Genomic DNA, 25,824 nt, shown 5'->3' on the forward strand with positions numbered 1-25,824 from the left:
CCCTGAGCTAAAGGCTGCGATTCTTCATGTCACCACTGTGGTGGCAAATAAGAATTCCCGTTTAGTTTCTAGTAACCTCATTTGTCAAGAAGACTGTGTTTCAAGTTTATATAGATTCAAGGCAAACAAAAATGAGACAGCTAAATGCCCCTTTGGTCATACATTGCATTCACCAATTAGAGCAGAGTTAAACTAATGAGAGATTAATTGTACAGACTACTAACCTATTTCAAATTTATTTTTTAAAGATGTGCAAAATTAATTTAATTTTCAAATTGATTCTCCATTAGTGATAGTGTCAACGTGCTGCTGATGTAAAAGAGCACTTATATGAACCACATCCCAAGCGAGGGAGATTTTAAATTCCTGAAACTTTACTGTGAATGTGAGAGTGAAAATAACGTTAGCAGAATGTTCTGCATGGCAGTTTAAAAAGGTATTTTTAAGTAAAAGCTTTGAAATTGTTCTCAAGTCTTCCTTTATGCTTTCAATTTTAGCCTGAGTTGATCAAGAATAAAAAAAAAAGGTCATGCTTTGAGAAACTTTAAAACTGTCTCAATCTTGAGATGACAAGCCTTTCAAGCCAAATGACTAAACCCCTCTGACGGGGAGAAGTGCACCCTGGGTCCCTCGATGCCTCAAATAAACTCCAGGCTTCTTACTAATGCAGCCACGTGACACTGACTTGTGTGGCTTTATAAACCCTTTCTGAGTTCAGACCATTCTCTGTTATTTTCCATTACCTTGCCTACCATCCAAAAATGCTGAACTACAGCTTCACATTCAGAATCTGATGCAATTAAAAATTCAACAAAACCAAGGACTTGCTAATGACACACCAGAGTGACAATTATCGTGACAACTCTCACTAAATCCCACCAAATCCCCACTATGCTCCTTTTTCTCCCATTCTAATCACTGAAATAATAGATGCTACTCTTTTCAAGATCATAGAAATTCACAGACAAGTCGTAATCAACATCATTTATTTAGGTCATTTCAGCACACAGAGGTTTCATATTTTCTCAGAACCTATCAGATTTAGCTTACATTACCTAAGTTTCCATCAATATCCAATTGATTTTTCCAAGTTCTTGATCAATATTTTTTCATTTTTTTTCACCAACCAATTGATCTAAATTATGCTTCAAACGTGTATATTTGCATGACAAGATACAACAGGCAAAACAGTGAAAAAATAAAAATCTTATAACTTCTCTAGTATGTATTTCACCAGCTGTTTTAGACATCATGTTTTATTGTCCAGATGTCTGAGGAAACCTGCAAATATTTTCCTCTAATACCGTTCTTGAATACATAAAAACTTCTACAGCAAGTAAAATCTCATGTCATTTTTCCAACTATTCTTATTACTTTTACATAGAACCAAAAGTCTAGATCCAACCTGATTAGTATAGCTTAAAATCTATTCCATCTTGCAAAACATGCTTAATCTAGCTATGAATGAGCATTAGCACATCATCTGATGTCATGGGAAAGGATTTCCATGGTACACTCTCAAACTTCAGGATGTATAAAAGCACTTGTATCTTGCTTCTGGGGTGAGGCCCAGGAACTGTCATTTTTACTAGCCACTGTGGTTTAGACAATCCTTGGAAGAACTATTATTTTGATTATATTTACATTGCACTCTATTTTCTTTGAATTTTTTTCCTTTTTCCAGCTTCATTGAGGAGTAATTAACAAATATAATTGTGTATATTTAAAGTGTTCAGTTTAATGATTTGATATACACACACATTGTGAAATGACTACCAAGATCACGTTAATTAACACATCCACCACCTCACACAGTTGACTCTTTTTGTGTGTGTGGTAAGAATGCTTAAGATATACTCTCAGCAAATTTCAAGTGTACAATACCATATTAACTGTGGTTATCATGCTGTGTATTAGATCTTCAGAACTTATTCATCTTATAACTGTAAGATGACCTACATCTCCCCATTCCCCTTCTCCCTAGTCCCTGATAATCATCATTCTACTCTGTTTCTATATGATCTTTTTTTTTTTTTTTTGATTGTGTATATATGCCACATTTTCTTTATCCATTCATCTGTCAAGGGATACTGAGGTTGTTTCCATACCTTGGTTATTATGAATAATGATGCAATGAACATGGGAGGGCAGACATCTTTTTGAAATACTGATTCTATTACCTCTTTGATTTCTTAGTAATAAAAATTAACCACAGGAAAATGCTGTAATTAGCTTGAATCTGGAATTTGATGTGATTCCATAAACTAGTATCTCATTCACAGAGTACTTGTTTTCTGGGGTTGGGGGTAGAATATTCCTACCATTTTAATATTTTATCTTTAACCATCAATTATTATACTTCAAAACTTAAGTCTACTGACAAATGTAATGTGAATTTGAACTACACTGATAAAAGTTCAGTGTCCAGAATAAGGGAGTTGATAATTCCTTTCTTTCTGCAAATACCTGACTTCGCCCGGTGTACTGCCTTTGGTTCTAGACACTGAGCTTTATGAACAGTGACAAGTTTATAAACAATTAGAGGAAAGAACCAGTGAAGCTGAGGAAACATCAGCAGAGACATGGTTAGTTATTTGGGCTCAGATAAGCAGCCCTAATTGCACCCTCAAAGTGACATTGCCACTGATAATGTGGCTCAAAGATGGACGTTAAGAACAATTCATGCCAATCTGGGAGTTTGGTTTTTTAATGAATTTTACCTATTCCTGTTATACAGCTTCTAAGCTCTTACAATTATTTTGAATTTGGTTCTCCAAAATTTTGGTGATCTGAGGTAAAATCTATTTACTTCTTTAAAAATGAGGAATGTTTGATGGAATTTGGGCCTTTCTTTTTTCCTTTAAGAAGAACAGGGATCCATTTATTCCACACTGTATGTCAGAATTCTGAGTTACATACAAAGAAGTTCTCTCAGGCCAGCTTAAAAAGAGAAGAGTCAATAAAAGGATATTAGGAACCTCACAGGGCCAGAGAGCTGGGCTGGGTATTACCTGATGGCAACTGCCCTGACTTAAGCCTCATAGCATGTTATCCTCTCACCGCTGGGAGTATAACGACCCCATCGTTTACTCTAATATAAAAGGCACTTGAGACCTTACACCTCAGCTCAGGACCACACAACTTCTTCCCCAGTCACTCACTGCCCAACAGAAGTTTTCAGGGTAGACCTGACAGATAAAGCCTGGATCCCATGTCTGTGCTCGAGGCTGGCAAGGCAGGCACTCTGGCTTCTCCTTGGTTGGACAAGTAAGACCATAAAGCAGGAATTCCCCCAATGTTTGAAGGAAGATCTGAAGGTGATGGGAAGGCTGAAAATGTGAGGAACAGTCACTATAAAATTATATTTATTGATTAGTATGGGCCAGGCTTTTTGCTTGGCTCTTGGGTATGGTATGGTATATACTTTTATATACAGTAATTCTTAGAAATAAGACTAAAGCTTAAAAGTTACAAGAAAACAACCTCACCTCAATACCAGTGAATAAATTTCTAATGTTACTTGTACTAAAAGAAACTTGACATTATAGAAATCTCATTAAAATTTGTTTAAATTGAAAACCAAATCAGGATAGGGACTAGAAAATTTTGGACTAAAATTTATTTGTAGTTTCAGAAATCTCAGAAACTTCAATAATCAAGATGCTTATCAATGAGTGACTTTTATTATTTCAAGCTAAATATAACAGTTAATCAAGATAGTAAAAAAAACAAAAAAAAGTTCCTAAATGTCACTAAACGAATACAGAACTACCCATAAAGTCAAACTGAGAATCAATGAGCTCCTGATCATCAAAATAAATTGCAGTACAGTTTATAAGCCTTTATGTTAAAAAGGAATACAAAGCCGGCTAAGCAGACAGCCACTCAGAAAAAGCAGATGTCGATTCCTATTCTACTCACACAACCACTTTTTGCCTGAACACAAAAAACTCAATCACAATTGTGGTTATATATATCCAACAGTAAGGGTCATGTGCAAACCACAGTCCCTCAGTAAACGCATCAAGCAATATAAAGAGTGATTGGGTCTCAAGACTAAAAAATAATAATACGTCATAATTGTAGAGCACTTACTGTGTGATAGTTAAGGTTCTCAGAGTCTTTTATGTGTTCACTCATTTAGTCCTTGTAAAAAAAACTTCATAAATATTTTCCTAATTTTATGGATGAGGACAAAAAGATAGAGACAGGTGAAATCATTGCCCATGATAGCTAACAATTGGCAGAGCTAGGATTTGAACAAAAGAAGTTGGGCTCCCACCTCTGGTCTTGTTTTCATCACGATGCTCTATGTTCTCTAACTAAGTAACTAACTTATTAACTGATTCGACCTTCCCCCAAGGTATGCCATGGCACTTTAATATGTCATGAACGAATATGTCACATCAGCCTGAGACTAATCTCCCCCAGGCCTTGGCAGCTGTGTATGGTCAGAGGACAGGAGAGGGACAGCCCTACTAACTAATAACGGAGTAGGATCAAAAAAGAGACTCACTGTACCCTATGGTTTCCAAGGTAAAGTTGTCAAGTTATCTCTTAATTATCTTTACATTGAAGAACAAGTTCTTGTGGACGCTTACAAGTGCTTTAAGTTGTCTCGAAGTAAAACCTCTGCATCTCTCCAAAGCTTTAGTAAACCCTGATATACACACAGAGGCATGTGTGAATTCCTCATGGACATCTAGGAAAGGGTTGAGTTGCAATGCATGGAGTGGAAATAACCCCGGCAGAACAAACTTCAGAAATTAACCCAATTCAGCAAAGACAGCTTCCAGACGGAGAGAAAGTTGGAAAGCTGGAAACTGATCCCTGCACCCTGCACCCCCCATCCCACAGGCTGCTCCTTAGAGTTTGGAAGGAATATAAAATCTGCTCTTGTTCAAAAAGAGACCTCAAAGGACAGAGTAACTTAATTGACTTCTGAGTTACACTTTTAATTAAATTTATTCTAAAATGAAATGAAAGGCCTCAAGAGATACAGTGCTTCCTGTTTTTGAAAGAGAGTTCAACAGATTCTTGAAGTGCTAAGAACTTCATACATCCAATCTCTAAAATTCTGAAATTCTATAAATAATTGGGAAAATTTGTGTGTGCCTTTGTGTCTTTTAAAACAAACACGAAAATCGGTTGTTTTTAACCAATGAGGAGGATTCAAATTCCAGGAGGAACTAATAATAATATCATTTTATTCGAGAAAATGTCATACATTCTAAAAACTACATGCTTGATAGCCATCAGAGGCTTCAAAATAGACCTTCTTCATTAATGTTCATCATCAATCTTAGATCCCAGCAATGGCCTAGTTAAGTGGTATAAACATAACCCAAACGTAACTTTGCATTCCTTCTTTTAATTAAAAAGAAGCAAACTATAATGATTTCAACTCCAGTTTAAAGTATAAACAATAAATACTTCTCAAAGAAAAAGACCCTTTGAATGACAGAAACAGCTTGTTTAAATTTAGAAACAAAGCTGTGCCTGTGAGAGAGAATCAATGTTCCTAAAAACATAAGCCCTTGAATACAACACATTGTGAGAGAAAAAAACAAGGAAGAAAAGTACGAAATTAAAAAATAATTGGATTTTTCAAAACAGGCATGACACTTATCTTAAGAAGCAAGTGTCCTGCAAATACCTAACCTGAGGAAATGTTGGTAGGAATCATCAGGGGGCTTTTAATCTGGGATATAAAAGTAATCACATACAAAAGGCAACACACACACACACACATACACACACAATATCTGTAAATGTATTTATTATAAGTGTATGCCCCAACCGTGAGGTCATTTGTAAATAATTTTACATTATATTTTATTTATATATATATATATATATATATATATATATATATATATATATATATATATATATTCAGGAACTTTTTATTGAGGCAAAACTGAAAATGTGAATTGAATGTGAAATTTCTAGTTTTCAAAATACCCTTCTTCTGATTCTACTAATATGGTGGACTAGATACATTTTTTAAAATTTCCTAATGTAGAAGTGAAAGTGGCCCAAAAAATCAGATATTCTTTAGATATTTACCTGAGATTAAGCAAAGTTAGAGAAAACTCTAGAATCCAAAAGTTAAGAAAGAGGTGAAAACCAAAGTAAGTAAGATTATGTTGATGCTTAGTGTTGATGAAGCAACTCAATATTAAAAAAACAACCCAATTAAACAGTCAGAAGACCTGAATAGACATTTTTCCAAAGAAGATATACAGGCACATGAAAAGATGCTTGACACCACTAATCATCAGAGAAATGCAAATCAAAACCACAATGAGTTATCACCTCAAAAAGTCTACAGATAACAAATGCTGGCAAGGATGTGGAGAAAAGGGAACACTTATATGCTGTTGGTGGGAATGTAAATTAGTGCAGCCACTATGGAAAACAGTATGGAGGTTCCTCAAAAAACTAAAAATAGAACCACCATATGATCCAGCAATTCCATATCTGGGTACATATCTGAAAAAAACAAAAACACTAATTTGAACAGACACATGCACCCCGATAGTCATAGCAGCATCATTTACAACAGCCAAGATACAAAAGCAACCTAATCAAAAGATGAATGGATAAAGAAGATGCCATATATACAATGGAATACTACTCAGCCATAAAATAGGAATGAAATTTTGCCATTTGCAGCAATGTGAATGGACCTGAGGGTATTATGCTTGGTGAAATATAAGTCAGACAAAAAGACAAATACTGGCTTTTATCAATTATATGTGGAATCTAAAAAATAAAACAAATAAATGTATATAACAAAACAGAAACAGACTTACAGAGACAGAGAACAAACTAGTAGTTACCAGTGGGGAGAGGGAAGGGGGAAGGGGCACGATAGGGGTAGGAGATTCAGAGGTACAAACTACTACATATGCAATAAATAAGCTACAAGGATATATTGTACAGCACAGAGAACATAACCAATATTTTATAATAACTTTAAATGGAGTATAATCTATAAAAATATAGAATCACTATGTTGTACACCTTAAACTAATATAATATTGTAAATCAACTATACTTCTATTTAAAAAATAAAAGTTCACTAGAAGATGAAAAAGCAAGTCTCTTAACTTTCAGTGCATTTGAGGGAATATAATAGAAAAATAATAATAAATACCAATTCAAAGGAAGAACCAAAAACCTAAGAATAGAAAATGCAGGACAAATGAAAAATACAAAGTAGTATAGTTAAAAAAATTCAAGTATACCAATAATAACATGAAATGTGACTGCAGTACACTTGCCAGTTAGATATTGGAAAATTTCTGCTATACACCATTCACAAGAGACATACCTCAAGTATAAAATCTACAGTTTGATGTAGAAGTAAAACCTCACAAGATTAGTACAAATAAAATCAAAAAATTACAGTCCAGTTTTTCAAGGGAAGACACGCAAAATCAATTCCAAATGGATTGTAGATCTAATTGTGAGAGATAAAAAATCTATCTCTTTCTATTTAAGATTTTAACATAGAAAAATGTACTCGTGATCCTGGGGTAGAAAAATATTTCTTAAAGAAGACTCAAGAAAGCACTAACAATAAAAGAAATGACATATTAATTGAATGTTATTAAAATTAAGAACCTCTGTTTATCAAGAGAGGTCATCAAAAGAGTGAAAAAGCAAGCTAAAATTAGAAGATATTTACAATTCATATATCCAACAAAAGACTTTCCTACAAATGGAAGACAAAAAAAGACAATCCAACTACAAATGGCCAGAGACTTGGAAAAGCATGTCCTAAAGAGAATGGTCACACTTCAAGAAACATAATTCCTCAGTATCATTGTTCATTAAGGAAATGGCCATTTAAATCACAATAATATACCTATCAACACCCACTAGAATGGCTTAATTTTTTTTTAATTGAAAAGAGTTATGACAATGTGGAGCAAAGAAGCTATCATATACTGATGATGGGAGAAAAAATTGGTAAAACCATTTAGGAAAATTCTCTGTATCTACTGAACCTACTCATACCCTATTACCTAGCAACTGGATTCTTAGGTATAAACCCAAGAGCAGTACCCTCATTATGTATACCAAAAACATGTACTGAAAATGTTCACAGAAGCATTATTCTTAATACCATAAAACTAGGAACAACCCAAACTCTGTCAAGAATAGAATTGACAAAATGTGGTATTTTCATACAGTGGAATACTATACAATACTGAAAAAGAAGTTACTGTTACATACAGAAACATGAATCAATCCCACAAATATTACATTGAATTAAAGAAGCAAAATATAAAAAAAATTACTGTATTGTTCCAATAATATAATGGTATAACATATTGTTCTAATATATATAATATATTATTCCAATATGTTAAAAACAAGTAAAACTAATCTACAGTGACAAAAGTAAGAATAGGGCTTGCCTTTGGTAGGAGTCATGCCTAGGAGGAAACATGAAGCATCTGGGATGCTGACACTCTAATATCTTGACCGGGATTGAGGTCATCAAGGTGTGTTCACTTTGCAAAGATCTATCAAACTGCAAATGTACGATTTGTGCATTGAAAAATATATTTAAAATATAATACTTGCCACTCTCTCTTGCCTTCCACGCTTTGATGCCTCCCACCAGCTGAACTCATTGAGAAGCCAGAGGGAAAGGAGAACATTGTTGCAGTGGGTAGAATGTCAGCCTGCTAAAGCACTGAGCAAGGCCAGGAACGCATCTGAAGTGGCCAAAAGAGAATAACCAGCTCAGGGGCAGTTCCAAAACGCACACTGGAGCTTAGTTTATAACAATGAAAAACTGGAAATAGATTGACTGTCCATGATCAAGTGAATGAATAAATTACATATAAAATAAGTATACAATGGTATATCGTATACCATTGCAAATTAGAGGTGGATGAATCAGGAATAATGCACAAAATAAAGCACAAGAGGGAACTTCAGAAAGAAAATACAGGATGACATCGATTTTCTACCTTTTTAAAATATATAAGACTATTGTTTATTATTTGAGGATACATTCATATAGCAGTGGAAGTAAAATGCTTAAGAAAAATAAACATCAAATTCAGGATAGCTATTTTTTCCTGGAGAAGTGTGGAATGTGGTCATAGAGGGCTTAACCTGAATTTGTAATATTTTATGTCCTAACTACGGGAGAGTTACATAGATGTTGGTTGAATCACTCCTTACACTCTGGTAAATATCTATAGTATTTCATAATAAAAAGCAACAAAAAATTCTGGGCTCATAAAATATCCATTTTATATGGCATTACTATAATTGGGAATAAAAAAACTAATCATTCCCATAAGGTTAATTCCGACCCATCAGTGAAGGAACAATGAGTGGGCCCCATCAATACAGTACATTCTTGAGTTGTTCATTCCTGGATTAGGGACCAGTTTTGGATGCCCTTTTTGTGAGCAATTATGTGTAGTTGTGGAAGTTATTTGGGCATAATAGGGCAGTATGTGGCTTTTGAACACAGCAGAGATAACTGGCCCACACAGAGATTTAATCCTCAACTTTGACTCATCAGCTTAATAATCTCAGAAACTGAACTCGCTTTAGTAAATGTATATATGCTTCATGATGTTTTCTATTGTGTGCTGTTTATATCAATTTATATACATATGAGGGAGGGAGATGCAAGAGGGAAGAGATATGGGAACATATGTATAAGTATAACTGATTCACTTTGTTATAAAGCAGAAACTAACACACCATTGTAAAGCAATTATACTCCAATAAAGATGTTAAAAAAAATTTATATACATATTAAAGATATCTACCATCAAATGACTATTCTGATTTGTATTCCTTGAAAGTTATTTAATACCTGTTTTCCTTCTGAGGAAGACCTTTAGGTATTCTTGCTTTCTAATTATTTAAGGTTCTAGAATTGACTTCCTTAGTTCATATCTTTATCCTTGAAATAATACCTAATAGAGCTGTCCTTTATTTTGCAAGCATAACAAAGACTGTATGTTGTGCAATCCTGGAGGCTTTCTGATGAGTACTGCATAAGCTGAGGTCCATTTAACAAATATGATCTCATGCACTGTCAGCATATGTGTACTCACTCTAATTAAAATGCAATAACAAGAAATGCATGGCAAGTGAGTTTTAAACCTCTACCGACATATGAAATAACTTCTCCCTTCCAGGGTCAATTGAACCACATTTCTCACTTATGTTGCCCTATGTCTCCACATAAATCTATGATACTAAGGGGAAAAAATTCCCTTTCTCATTACAGAGCAACACTTTAATAATTTAATTTCATTGCTCAAGCTAAGGACTTTCAAATGTTACGATTTCTATGGCAATCCCCCTTCCATTTATTATACTGGAGAATATCTGCAGCCTTTTTATTCAAACTGCATCCATAATATTATCAAGTACAAGCAAATCGCAGCTAAACCAATCACAGCACGCCAATTCTTGAATTAATATTATTAAACAATGAGAATCATTTCAGAAATGCTTCCATGTTTCTCTCAACATGGAAGAAATCAATTCAGTGTGTCTCGTGATCACTAAACCTCAAAATTAAAAGTGGAAAATTTCAGGATCCAAATACTTGGCCTCAGAATTTATGAAAAAATAGCTGGTCTTTGGATATTTTTCTTTGATCAAGGTTGGCATTTGTTCAGCTAAGCATTTAGATATAAGCAGATTTTCTTCCCTCCGATTGCTGTTTGCATGGCATGTGCAGATAGTTTCTCCTCCACAAACACCTACTGCAGCTAAAACATTCCACTGTCTAGAATAATCTGAAGATTGAATTTATTCAGATAACGGTGTTCTTTATAACTGTGGAAAGCACTTTCACTTACATAGATAGAATTTTCTGTAAAATTTTCATTCAAATATTTGATATCGCATCTTTAGTTTAAATGGACAGAAGAAATCATCTCGGTTTGTTTCCTGAGAGAAGTAACAAGATAGTTAAAGTTTTTTGTTGGTGTTACTGGACATTATATGTTATTTACTTACCCAAAGAAGAAACTTCTTACGGCCTTCTTTCCTTTTTTTTTTTTTTTTAATGTGGCCTTCGCGCGAACCCTTGGGGTCCGCAGCACCTTCTCTATCCTCAGGATGCCGGACTCTGAGCCGGAGCCAAGCAGAGACCGGAACCGGAAGCGAAGGCACCGCCTTCAGTACCGCCCCCGGCGACACCTGTTTCCTTATGGTCTTTTGACGTCGTTTTATAGTCTATCAAACACAGCATTTTTTTTTTTTAAATATGCACGGAGAAGGTGAAGCAATTTTTTTTTTTTTAATTTTACTTATTTATTTATTTATGGCTGTGTTGGGTCTCCACCTCTGCGCGAGGGCCTTCTCCAGTTGTGGCGAGTGGGGGCAACTCCTCATCGCGGAGCGCGGGCCTCTCACCATCGCGGCCTCTCTCGCTGCGGAGCACAGGCTCCAGACGCGCAGGCTCAGTAGTTGTGGCTCACGGGCCTAGCTGCTCCGCGGCACACGGAATCCTCCCAGACCGGGGCCCGAACCCGTGTCCCCCGCATTGGCAAGCAGACTCTCAACCACTGCGCCACCAGGGAAGCCCCAGCATTTTTTTTAAAAAGAACGAAAGAAAAACACCAGTGAATATATTCAACCTAAATGAGTGTTGATACATTAAGTAAATGTCACCAATAAATAATTTTATAAGAATGGTTTTAAGGAACAGGATGGAGAAAGACTATTATATTTCTTTATTCTTTACCCACGTCAATTAGCTATTCTTCATCAGCTACTAGTATATTATACATTAATAATTTTAAAGAGCCTGGTTTTTTACATCTAGTAGAAATATAATATAAGTGGTTGATAAATTAAAAGGTAATGAAGCTTTCAAAGTTTTAAAATTTATTACAGAGGAAAGCATTAACGACAAGGAAACAGATTCAAGTACTAGCTAAACTTTTCTCATATGTAATTCTTTTTGCTTTGTAATTGAAGTTTTTGGAAAATAAAGTTTTTTAATTGGAAAATTTGAAGACAATTAAGTTAAATTGAAGATAATTGACAATACTTAATATTATGTTGTATATATATATATATATATATATATCAAGAGAAACATATCAAGATATATATATATATAAATATATATAAATATATCAAGAGAAACAAATTTCTAATGAATTGATATATGTTCTAATAATATTTTGAGCTATGTTCTATGGAGTCACTAAGGGTGTTAATTAATTGAGGTAGGTTATGGAAGCCTTTCAGAAAAGGGCATATGTGAGCTAGATCTTGAGGAACAAGTGGGAAGGAGGGATTTAATGCAAATGATAAAGCTTCCTGAAGTTCAGTCATTATGGATCACATCCAAGAGCTATGTTAACACCTCTGTAAATAGTTATTTCATATTTTCCTCCATATGATTCAAGTTTTATTAAACTTTAAATAAATATACTTAAAAATAAAACTTTGTAGGACTTCCCATACTGAAACAAAACAAAACAAAACAAAACAGTATCATCTGCCACAAAGAGAAGGTGAAGTTAAAAAATAAGTATGTTGAAACAGAGAAAATTGTATTTGATGTAGCTCCTATTGTTACCAAAGGAATTCAAGACAAGGTACTGAAAGAAAATAAAGACTCATTTGAAGAGATAACAAAATGATTCTGCAGAGATCACACTTGTGTCCCCCCAAATTCATATGATAAAACCCTAACCTCCAATGTGACGGTATTTGGAGATGGGGCTTTTGGGGGGTAATTAGGTTTAGTTTAAGTCATGAGGATAAGCCCTCATAATGGGATTAGTACACTTACAGGTAGAGACACAGGAAAGCTTGCTTTCTCTCTCTTTCTGCCATGCAGGGACACAGCAAGAAGGCAGCCATCTACAAGACCTTCAGGTTCTTTCCTTTTTAATAAAATAAAGGTCCTAGTCATTCCATAGACAAAGACAAATTGGTGATCAGAAATTAACCAATGACAGTATTTCACAAATGTGAACAGAAATATATTAAATCATGGCATTTATCTGCTCACTACTTTGATAACATAGATCTATTCTATTTTTAATCCTGAATAATTTAAAAAATTACTCTACATTAAATATTTAACCTATTCTAAATGATCCTGTCCTAAATATATCAATTAAATGCATACATTATATGCAAGATCACTTTTATTAAACCAAATTAAATATTGAACTAAATTTAATAATTAAAGTGGATTTCATATTAGATCAATTTAACACACAGTGTAAAAAGTTCAGTTTGTGCAAGAATGAAAGGGTAACAGAAATAAATACTGGATAGGTTTTAAAAACAAGAAACGACTATAAATATAGTTAATAAACTATCCAACATGTAAATTGTTAAGGTAATAATAATTCATGTGGCATACACGTGTGTGTGTATCACTGTGCTGATGTAAAGATAAAAAATATTGTTACTAAAGTGGACCCTTATTCTGGAGAAATATACCAAGATATTCATGACTTCCTAGAATTCTCAGGCACCACCATGGCATATACTTTCCCTCATAAAATGCAGGCAAGTAGAATTAAAAATCTTAAATTACCTCCTCAACCCCTAATGAGAGCTACCATGTTCCTAATAAAAGATGAGTTTAGATGGTGTCTGAGCAGTTAACTAGCCTCACTCTCCAAGCTTATTCATTCATGGAAAATAAAAATCTTTATTCAGCACTTGATTGTGCTGGTCACTGTTTTAGGTCCTGAGGATATAGAAATGAATAAATCAGAAAAAAATCTCTGCTCCTATGGAGTTTCATTTTAGTGAGGGAGGGGGTGAGGGGGCAGCAGAGAACCAAACACATAGTGTGCAAACAACATGAAGAAAAATAAAGCAGGATGAGGAGGACAGAGAATGGCAGGGAAGGAAATGATATTTTATGTGGGGAGGTAAGACAAGGCCTTTCCTAGAAGGTGATATTTAGGCATAATGAGATAAGGGTGTAAGTGTTTCTGACCTGGAAGAAGAGTGGTTAAATCTCAAGGCTGAAGGAAAGGAAGTCACTCCTTCTCATACTTCTTACCAGAGACTTCCAGGGTTGTATACAGACTGTCCCAAATAGGAATATTAAATCTGAATATTCTCCCTGGCAGTCCAGGGGTTAAGACTCCACGCTTCCACTGCAGGGGGCGAGGGTTCGATCCCTGGTCAGGGAACTAGATCCCACATGCCGTGCAGTGCTGCCAAAAAAAAAAAAATCTGAACATTCAGGAAGTTTTAAAGATCATAGACATCCAAGGAAGGTCTCAAAATCCTAAGCCTTTGTGCAACTATCAATTTAGAAGTAAGTTCTTTTTTTTAAGTCTTTATTGAATTTGTTACAATATTGCTTCTGTTTTGTGTTTTGGATTTTTAGCCGCGAGGCATGTAGGATCTTAGCTCCCCAGTCAGGGATCGAACCAGCACCCCTCATAGGAAGATGAAGTCTTAACCACTGGACGGCCAGGGAAGTCCCTAGAAGTACACGTTTTACACACCCCAATGAAATTCAAAATATAATTGCTTATACATAAAATTTAAATCAAGTGTAGACTCCAATCACTGATATACAAGATTAATGCTATCTTCTGTTTAACTTAAAGCAAACTACAACCTGCTGTTCATAACTTTTCGAAAATGCCACAGTCCTTTTTCTGCCTTTAGAAGGAGGACATTGAAACTTCTTTGATGACTGAAAAGCTTGCAGGACCTTGGAGTCCTCACTGACCATTCATTCCTACTTGTCTTGCACCATTTGCAGAAGTAAAAGGTGTAGAAAAATCACACTGAATTTACACTAAAAGCAAGATGTGAGCTGAACGCTTGGGGCTAAAACTCTAAAATAAAGCTGGTTTTTTAAAATTATTTATTTACTTTTTGGCCACATGGCATGTGGGATCTTAGTTCCCTGACCAGGGGTCAAACCCACACCCCCTTCAGTGGAAGCATGGAGTCTTAAACACTGGACTGCCAGGGAAGTCCCAAGCTGTTTTTTAATAAAATCAATTTCAGTAAATTTTCTGAGTTTTATTCTTGGGGTCTATGATTACTTGGTTTCTAGCGAGTCGATTTCATTATAAAACAATTATTTGATGTTATAATTTCCATTTCTTTTCATTTCAAACTTTAGGAATTATGAAAGGAATTAAGCCAACATAATTTAGCTTAAAAAGTAGAAAGTTGGGGTGGCTCAATATTTTACACATGTTCTCTTTTCCACTTCATTGTCACAGCTCTGCAAACACATACTGCCTTTTTGTCTCATGGCATAAGTCGAATAGTGAAAGTTAAAATTCTCTCAGTCCAGAGCTATCACGTGAAACTTGCTTCCTCGGGAGATGCCCCCTTCCCACTGCCTTGACATTTTATCTGGCAAAGAATCTCTAGTAAAATGTCCATTTGGTGGCTTTGTTTGTCCCTAACTAAAATAGTGAGAAATCAAATTGACTCTAGTCAAGAGCCACTTACTTGCCTTGTAAATGTACTGCTATCACCATAAGTTTCTTAAGGTCTCGAGACAAATTATTATTCTTTTCTGGATCCTTATACTTTAAAGAAGTGTCTGAAATACTATAGCAATCCCCACAAATTGAATTCAACTAAACCAGAGTGAAATACCCAGAAGCACATGCTACCTCTACCTCTTAAATCTCCACTGTTTGCCCCTGACATGATTTGGGCCCAACTTTATTCAATAGCATTTGTCTTACTCTATGTATCCTAGTATTCACGATTTTATCTCAATAAAAAAAATAATGAAAATAGTAAAACATGTCCTATATCTAAATATACCTTGGTTATTGCTCTCCAGACTGTCCTCACTTTTAATTTCCCTTGATTTCACTTGCAAGAAATTAAATGCATACCTGTCTATAACTTACACCCATGCTCTTCACTAAGCTCTCTTGATAAAGCTCCATTCCTAAGAAAATAAAATAGTTTAAATTGCATTTAGGTGATTTTCCAGAATAACCATTCTTTTTTTTTTTTTTTTTAACATCTTTATTGGAGTATAATTGCTTTACAATGGTGTGTTAGTTTCTGCTTTATAACAAAGTGAATCAGCTATACGTATACATATATCCCCATATCTCCTCCCTCTTACGTCTCCCTCCTACCCTCCCTATCCCACCCCTCTAGTTGGTCACAAAGCACCGAGCTGATCTCCCTGCGCTATGCGGCTGCTTCCCACTAGCTATCGGTTTTATATTTGGTAGTGTATATATGTACATGCCACTCTCTCACTTTGTCCCAGAATAACAATTCTTGATATCAACTTATTCTCAAATGAAAAAATTAAAACAAGATTTTATTTAAAATTCAATTGCAGTGTTCCTGATCATTGCAGGTACATATTTTTAAAAGATAGCTTTCAGGCATTCTTTTCTTCTACTGTACTCTTGTAATATGCAAGACAATATTATACACATAGGTACTAAAACACACCAGAAAGAAGATTTATTCATGCAAATTTGAAGTTGAAACAATTAGCCCTCCTGAATTTTTAAAATAACTATTAATTCCTCTACTTGATAATATTTTCACAATACTTTAGTACTATTTAGCAGGGACCACCATTATTTTTGATGCAAAATCCTTATTTTAGACAGATCTGAACTAGCTATGCTCTGATTCTAATATAAATCATTGATTGGAGGAGAAGTGAAGCAAGTTAGGAGACACATGTAGGCTAGGGGTGGCCTTTTTATTATTTTTTTTCCATTTTTATTCCTTGATTTAAAAGGAAAGTTGTATCAGAGCCATGGTTTCCCTTGAACATGGGAAAATGACCTTTGGGACATCAAGTGGATAGTGACAGAATGCTGATTCAATGATTAGACGTTCTTAAAATCATTTGCTAAACTGATTTTTTTAAAAGCAGACTTATAAGTTAACTTTCTACCTGTATCCACACACTGCTGTTTATGTGAGGTTTTGACATCTCTTTGCATTATCCTGGCTATCTGGCACATCCCAAGACTATGTCCTATGAAGACTTCATTGTGTTACCAAATCCCAGAGAGTATTTTTCAAGGAACAAAATCATGGTTATGCTACTGCCACAAAAACCATGGGAAGGAAGAACATGAGATATTTCAAACCTCAGCAGCAGAATGCTTCTTCCCTTCATGTGGTGTTGAATCATCTCTGTCGATTCTCCAGGACCTCCCTTAGGTAGATTTATACATCACAGCCTTTTCCATGACATAATTCTCCCTCTAGAGGCAGAGTGTGTTGCTCTACCCCAGTGATGTTGGAATTGATGGCATATTAATGGTCCCTGGAATATGGAAGAAGTGAGGATGTGCTAGTTCCAGGCAAAGGCCACAGAAGACATCAAGTATTTTCACTTATCTTTGTTCACTCTAGTAATTCACTGTGCTAAGAATAAGTCTCGGGTAGCTGCTGGTTCATGAAGTGTAAGAAAGTATGTGGAGCTGACCTATCCCAACTTCAGCCTGGAGATATGGTGACCAGCATCCCAAAGCAGGGCTGCATATGCTGACGCTCAGGGCTAGGACTAAGAAAAATGAGGGCTTATTGTTATAAAGCATGGAGTTTGTGTATTTTTATTATGCAGCAGTACTGCAGCAATAATTGACTAATACAGATAGTGTGTCCACATTAAGAGAAAGAAAAGGAACAGAATGCTTCTCAGAAACCATAACTAAGGGACTTCCCTGGTTGCGCAGTGTTTACGAATCCACCTGCCAGTGAAGGGGACACAGGTTCAAGCCCTTGTCCGGGAAGATCCTACATGCTGCGGAGCAACTAAGCCCATGCGCCACAACTACTGAGCCCGTGCTCTAGAGCCCGTGAGCCACAGCTACTGAACCCACATGCCACAACTATTGAGCCTACGCTCTAGAGCCCATGCTCCGCAACCAGAGAAGCCACGGCAATGAGAAGCCCGTGCACCGCAACGAAGAGCAGCCCCCGCTCGCCACAACTAGAGAAAGTCCACGCGCAGCAACAAAGACCCAATGCAGCCAAAAATGAATGAATGAATGAATGAATTAAAAAAAGAAACCATAGCTAATTTAGTGATACATTAATATAAGAGTAGCCAATCATTTGAATCATGAAAACGATGGCATTTTTCTTTAGGTTCCAATGAATGCTCTCTGTGAATAGACCCAAATAAAAGGGACTAATACAGTTTGACTGAAATATCTTTCTGAATATAAAATGAAGGCTTGAGTTACAGACTTATTTATGAGCAAACACGTGAAGTTAATTGTGTCTCATTCTCCAGCATCTGTAATTATAATTTACAATGTCCTTGAAAAGTATAAATTAAACAGACATGTTTGATTGGAAAGATCTTTGAAAACTTTGTTTGCCTCATAGCACAATCAATACCTAGGGATCAAAAAACGCCCCATCCCAACCTGGCTAAAAAATTACTTTCTCAAAACTTTTATAACCTCCTAAATTATAACTTTTCACATCTTCTTCAACCCTTTTATTCTATCTTCTATACAAAACCTAGGCATGACTGAAGGGTATAAACAAAGGGAAGATCATCAAGAGAACTCAAACCTTCCAAGCTTCTTCTGGAGAGTTCCCGACTGTTCCTTTCTAACTTTTACTATGGCCTCCTGAGAGAGAGACGGAGACAGAGGGAAAGATTTTTTTTAAGAGAATTTGTTCTGTTTTCTCCTGAAAACCAACTGCAATCATGTGTACATGCGTATCTTTGGGTTCTGTGAAAAAAAAAATTATATCCTTAAAATAAATTTCCCCTTTTGCTTACAAAATACTGTCAGCATTTTGAATTGTATTCCTGCTGCTTGAAAATAAGTAATGGAGAAATTAGTTCCAGCAGTGGGGATTGCAATTCACAAGTCCGAAGATATGAACCTGGAGGAAGTAAGCTTAGATAGGAAGCATCAGAACTGAGCCCGATCATCTTTATGAGAGAGAACTTATTATTTAAACTCTCCTCTTCAGTTTCTCAGGAATTAATCCACATGCTCTAGAAGGTTTAGTAGAAAAAAATGGCAGAATAGTTGACTATATTTGCATTTTCTATGTAAACTGTATCAAATTTAGTCTTCATAAAAACTGAAAGGGAATAACAGAAGAACTATATATGTTTCTTAAGAAAAAGCTTTTCCTGCCATAGTCACAGGTCTAAGCACTGATGAAGTTTAAATGATGTTTAAATACTAAAAAGCCTCACTGAAGGTCAGCAATCTCAAACTGTGTTGTACTCTAAAGCCAGAGCACCAATTGGGAGGCCGTGCAGAGGCAGATTACCTAAAATGTGCCCCAAAAGTGACAAAGGTACAATAGGAAGGGCACTGCTCAAAAGTAGACTAGGAAAGATTGTCTCCCACTCTGTCTACCCCAGTCTATGGTTTCCCATCTATGCTCTGAGACAAGAACCAATAATGAGAGAGCAAATTTGATGGGAGAATTCATAGACCTGGTTCTAAGAATTAGAAATTATTCAGACGCCATTCACTTTTGACCGTGGGCTAGAAAACAGTGATTCCGTTGGCTAATGGAGATGAAATTGAGGGTCAGTCAATTATGGCTTGGAGATAAGCCTCACGCTCACTGAATAAAGAGTGGTGATTGATTAAAAACATGGCCATGTTCATGCACAATCTTTCCCACTAACAGTAGATGGGCTACATGGAGAGCAGGAGAACTCCTAACACAAAACCATCTCAGAACTGACCTTCAAAAACAATGAGAGAAGAAAATCCTCCCAGCAGACAGAATTGAAGCAGCTAGCTTGATCAACCCAACTGCTGCCAAACTTAGAGTTTGGTAGCAGGCAGAAATCTCTTGACAGGCTCCGCAACTCTTTCACATAACCAAGAGGTGAGTTGAAGGAATGACAGCATGGTAGATAGCTCCAAGGGTTAAGAGTTGTAGACTAATTCATGAGGGTACGTTACTTATCCAGGAAACTCACAGTTTTCAGGAAGACTCTGTTCCGTTCTAAAAGCTAGAGTGTTTCCCCCAAACTCAGAATGCTAAACATTCCCCAAATTCCAAATGCTTCAAGAGGTATACTCATATTAGAGTTTTGTGGTGATATTATATTTGATACAAACCAGATCTAACCTTTTTCTGAATATTATAAAATGTCAGTGTTTTCACATTATTAGTCGTCATTTACCACAGCTTTCTTCATTGATCTTCCCCAGTGAACCTGAGGTCCTGATGGTGACAAAGATGCAGCTGTGGTTATCCTGGAAAGGAAGTGAGCTTGTTGATGGCAGATTACATCTCATTAGATTGTGGAAGGACTTCCCAGGGAAAAAGTCAGTAAGAAAGCAAGAAATACAGAGCTTTATAAAGATCAACTATGGGTGATATAGAATTGAGAAATTCCACCTATAGGTAAATTTATAATAGAACTATTACCAAAAGACAAAGTATCTTAAGGGACTGTGTAATACAGGGAAGAGCAGAGATCTATAATATAACATATGGGATTTCCATTAGAAAAGTTCGTCAGAGGGGAGCCAAAAGGAGAAATGGCACTAGGAGAGCAGGGTGAGATTAATTACACAGCAGAACAAAGGCACGATCCTCTCACGGGGAGGCAAGCATGGCTGCTCTCTTTTTAGAGACAATGATTCCTAGTGAGGCCTAAGATCCAAGTTCTTCCAGGCAGGCACTTATTCTAGAAGTGAAATACTAAACATTTTACTAAGGCAAATCTTTCATGATGTCTTCCTCTGTTTCCTTTTGCAGGTGTACACAGTGTGAAGGGCATAAATGCACCTTCAGCCAGGGGAGATGGAGGAAAATAATGGCTGTACGTGGTGTAAGCCTTGCTGATTTCAGAACAATTGGGCCCATTCTGTGTGTCACAGAACTACAGGGATTCTGGTAGGAGATTTTCACGGCCTCATAAGAACTTAATAGTAATCAAAGAGGTTTTCCTTCTGCTAAAAGAGAAAAAGTAGGGGCCTGAGAGGACAGGGGAAATCTTTCACCTGAGTGTTAGAGGGGACCAGTTTCCCATTAGCAGGCTAGTCCTGCTGGACCAGTTCATTAACCATGAATGCTTTGTTCCTTCACAGAATGTTTTGCAGCCCTGATGAGCTTGGCTTTGAGTGCCTCCCGGAGGAGGGCAGACTCAGTGTTGGGAACACAGCAGGCTAAGCCTGTGTTCCAAGGAGAGTGTACAGTTGCTAATAAAGTGTTTGGATTTTTCTTTTCGTCTTTTCAGGTGCAGAAAGCTCTGGTGACACTGATGTGCTGCCTGAATATTTTGATCTCTGTCTAAATCTATGCAGTTTTTTGTGCATCTAAAAATAGGTCTTCAAGAGAATGTATTACTTAATATGTATTCAGAGAAAGTAGAAGGAAGAGGAGGGCATTTTATCAAAAAAGTTAAAAGTAAGTGAATCTGCAATGACCTTATGCCCAAAAGATATAGAATCATAGGATCTAAAAGCATTGAATAAGACCTCAAGAGTCCAACCTCGCGTCTCATTCAAGTCACCGTCTCAGAAGCTAGCCTCCTCCTGAATATATCAAGTGAGAAAGGACGGCCCACCTCGCAAGACAGCCTCTTGATTTTTGGCCATTCCTAATTATTCCACCATCTAACCACTGGTCTCAATTCTGCCATCAGCGGCCTGTTAACACAAGTCTGATTCCTCCTCCATATTTGTTTATCAAATTTTGGAAAACACCATGTCCTCTGTGAACTTTTCTTCAGACTAAATAATCCTAATTTTTTTGCACTTCTTATATGGTTTCAAGTCTTAAAAACTTTGTGCTAGCATATTATTTAGGATGAGTTAGCACGTTAGCACTTTAGTCAGTTGCAAGTGACTGAAATCCAGTGGGAACTAGTTAGGCAAAGAGTGAAATGTATTATAGAAGCATTGGGATGTTTCAGAAAATCCAACAATTTTGAATCAGTCATCTTCTGGGTATTCTTTGGACAGTGAAGGTTCTTTTAAGATGTGATGAAAATGGCCTCAATAATGTCTGACCAGTTCAAATTAAAGTCTACCTCTTACGTCCTCTTTTCTAACCTGTATCTGTTTACTAATGCAGCAGTTCTCAGCTCAGCCAGTGCAGGTGTAGAGGGTGGAGGGGCAGGTGTTCTCTCATCACCTGGGTTTTCTACTGGCATTACTGAGTGGGGGCTACGGATGCTACGTCTCTTGTCAAACACAGACTGTTCTGTACTATGAAAAATTCTCCTGCCCAAAATGCTGACAGCCTGCCCACTGAGAAATACTGTTAATGTAGTCAGAGTTTTTGGAAACCATATCATCATTTCACATGGAATTTCACTAAGTCAAATCTCTTTATCTTATCAATTTTGCACTTGAATTGTTTTAATCAAAGTGCAGGCCTCATACTTATTTTAATTTACATCACTCTTGTTATTGTTCACCATGTGTTTCAAGCCACTATTTATTACCTTTTTAAAATTTTAATTTTGAGTTAAGTCCTAGGAGAGGCACTGGAAATTACTGGCTACGTCATGGGCTAAATCAGATAGACATAGGTTTAAGTACTGACTCTACTACATTTAAGATGAATGACCAAAGATAGCCTAACCTCTCAAATCATACCTCTGCCAAGTGAAGAGCTAATGGTTAGCTCATCATTTGGTTGTGAAAATAAAATGAGAGAGCCTAGGATAAAATTTTCAATGCACGGTGGTCATTACACTGGTAGTAATTATTATGATTATTCAAAAATTTCATGTAAATGCCTTACACTCACCATATTATTGACACAGAAGCTGTCATATACCTGTACTCTGTCCTCCTCTCAGGAGGCCTCCACGTAGAATGATCTTTTTCCATTGATCACCATCCCCAGAAGACTTGCTTAACATAAGAGGCAGCTGTTACGTTGTCAATTATTTTTAGCATCTTAGGTCATAACATGTGTCTGTTTCTTGAGCTTCAGTTCCATCTAAATCATGCCATGGCATTTCTAGTCTCAAAATAATTCTCTAACTAGAGAAGGAACAAAATCTGTTCCAAGTAACCCAGGATTCACTATTTTTCCAATGAAACTAATCAGGAGAGTGAAGTTGCAAGTTAAAAAAATAAAAATCATTCTGTTCCAGCAGATATTTTAAAGTATTCACAGAAATCCTAAAATTTTGGCATAATTATCAACTCTTCAAATGCAATCTTCAAATGCAATCATTTACATTCCCACATCAAAGTTTATTGACCAGGCAATTATCTGTGGATCCAAATAAATGATTAATTTTACCAAGCCCTGAGGCAACACAGATCATTGCTAGAGCACATGGTTCTCCTTTAACTTAGGATCTAAATGAAAGAGACATATGTTAAATATGATTTTGCGGGGCGGGGGGGGGGGAACAAAAGAAGAGACCTGTAAATGATGCTCATATTTAAGGAAAAATTAAATAAAGAAAATGTTTAAAGGTCCAAGTATGTCTCTCTGTCCTGACTTGGCATCTCAGAACCAATCAGAGACCTTAATTTGGAAAAGCCATATGAATGTAGGCTAGTGACAGGTTTCTTAACCCTCCCATGGATAGAAATGCTGGGTGTGCAGCAATTATCATATCTTTTAGGAATGCCCCATTGGGGTCATATAGGAATAAGTGCTCTTTCCTGTGTCCTGAGAACATGGTATTACAGCAGTGCTCCATGTAAATATTGCTTATTAGCCTAGTTGAGGGTATGGTCTGGAACCGAGTGGAGGCTGTGGAAGCAGCCTGTCCCGCCACATTGCATATGGGTACACAGGCATCATGTCCCAATAGGGAGGCACTGACAGCAGCCCGGACCCTGCGTCTGTCTAGAAAAATGCACCCCCAAGACCTATGAGTGCCCCCAGGTAATTCCATCACCTGCTCCTTTCCATAGTAGTGTTACCCTCATCATTTAAATTTTGCAGGAAGCCATCAAACAGTATACATTGAAAATTTCCCGTGGGCTGGGATCCTGGGTTACAAAATCCAAAGAGTCACAGTTGCCCATGAGTTAGCGGAAAATTAAAGATTTTAGAGTTTTCCATAATAAAAAGTATATGCTCTACCTCTAAGCCACATCAATTAATTCTTTCTGATATGTATATTATTTTTTTACATGTAGAAAAATGTGTGGAGAGTGATATAGGATTAGAGCTGAAAGGGATGTTTTAAAAGTCAACTGAGTTGTAGTTCGCTTTTGTCAGATCCATATTCAATTAATAATTATTGAGAGGCTATTGAGGGTCTATTTCTAAGTACTCTTGCTGCATATGATTCTCCCCACAAATCTATGATACAGATTGTTTTAATCTTTATTTCATGGAAAAAATAGAAAAAAAAGGAAAAAAATAGAACTGCTCAGGACAGCAAAGGAACGTACTTTGCCCAGGATCGCAGAGTAATATTCCTAGAGTAGTTATTTTTAACAGTCACATGCTACATGATATTAAATATGTGTATATACACATATATTTTTGTATTTACATGTACAAATAAAAATAACTTCACTTGATGTTTTAAAACTTAGCTTTAGGGGCTTCCCTGGTGGTGCAGTGGTTGAGAATCTGCCTGCCAATGCAGGGGACACGGGTTCGAGCCCTGGTCTGGGAAGATCCCACATGCCGCGGAGCAACTGGGCCCGTGAGCCACAACTACTGAGCCTGCGCGTCTGGAGCCTGTGCTCCGCAACAAGAGAGGCCGCGATGGTGAGAGGCCCGCGCACCGCGATGAAGAGTGGTCCCCGCTTGCCACAACTAGAGAAAGCCCTCACACAGAAACGAAGACCCAACACAGCCAAAAATAAATAAATAAATAAATAAATAAAAGACTTCTCTCTATTAAAACAAAAACAAAAAAAAACTTAGCTTTAAAATGTTATATATGTATATATATGCATATATAGTAAAATTATATCTTTATATATGTATGTGCATATTGATATTAACAGTATTTGAAATAGTAATTATAGTAATAACTGAATATAGTGTCTTCAAGTTTTCAGAGTATTTACACATGCATTATATTAAATGCCAATAAAAATAATATTATTGTTAATAATGACTTTTTATTGGCAAAAATTTCGCTAGGTACTTGGGCGTATGTAAATGAATCAAAGCAGATTTTATCTTCACATTTTGCAGATGAGGCAATGAGGAATGTGAGACCTAAAATAACTTTTCCAAGATGATAGGGCAAAAAAGCAGCAGGACTAGCCAGGGCTTAAATCCAAATTTTCTGGTTCTAAAGCTCGTGTGCACTGGAATATATGTGTGAGTAGAAATTTGACATGTTATGGACCTTCTATATTTGATCACCTTATATTTGATCACCTTTCTCAACCACCAGAAAATGTATCAGAAATTATTATAAGCCTGAAAAATAGCTGTACCACTGAAATGTTGTAGAAAACGTTTAAAACTCAACCATGGCATAGGCCCTAGAAATTTCAGTTTCTTCTGCACAGACTAGTCACAAACTTTCTGTTCAGGACTGGAAACTGTAACATTCTAAGTCAGGTTAACTATCTGCATGTGAAGCCAACCCAGAACCACGTATCCTTCCCATGCCACCTCCACACAAAAGGTTAGGAATGCAATATTTTTGTATATCGATTCTTTTATAACATTAAATCACAAGTTATTGCACAAAGAAGTAACCGAAAGCATAACATGTTACTAGTTTAGATTTAGAATACTTCTTTATGTCTATGAGTCTGTTTCTGTACTGCAGAAATTAACACAACATTGTAAATCAACTATACTTCAATAAAATCTAAACAAAATTAAAAAAAATAGAAGACTTCAATATATAAACATCAGAATGTAAGTACTAACGAAGGTGGGTTGTATTCACCTTTTATTGGCTAA

The 25,824-nt window shown here is 36.3% G+C and overlaps 1 long non-coding RNA gene across 1 annotated transcript in view; it reads right to left on the minus strand.

Moving 5' to 3' along the window:
• LOC309667212 overlaps positions 1 to 25,410 on the minus strand; it is a 69,549-nt gene extending 44,139 nt beyond the window's left edge. The window contains exon 1 of the long non-coding RNA XR_014267626.1: positions 11,020 to 25,410. This is a non-coding gene — a long non-coding RNA (uncharacterized lncRNA). The remainder of the gene's footprint in view (positions 1 to 11,019) is intronic.
• Between the last annotated feature and the right edge of the window lie 414 nt (positions 25,411 to 25,824).

Source organism: Balaenoptera physalus (genome assembly GCF_965194825.1).
Source record: "Balaenoptera physalus genome assembly, chromosome: 9".
NCBI classification, from domain to species: Eukaryota; Metazoa; Chordata; class Mammalia; order Artiodactyla; family Balaenopteridae; genus Balaenoptera; species Balaenoptera physalus.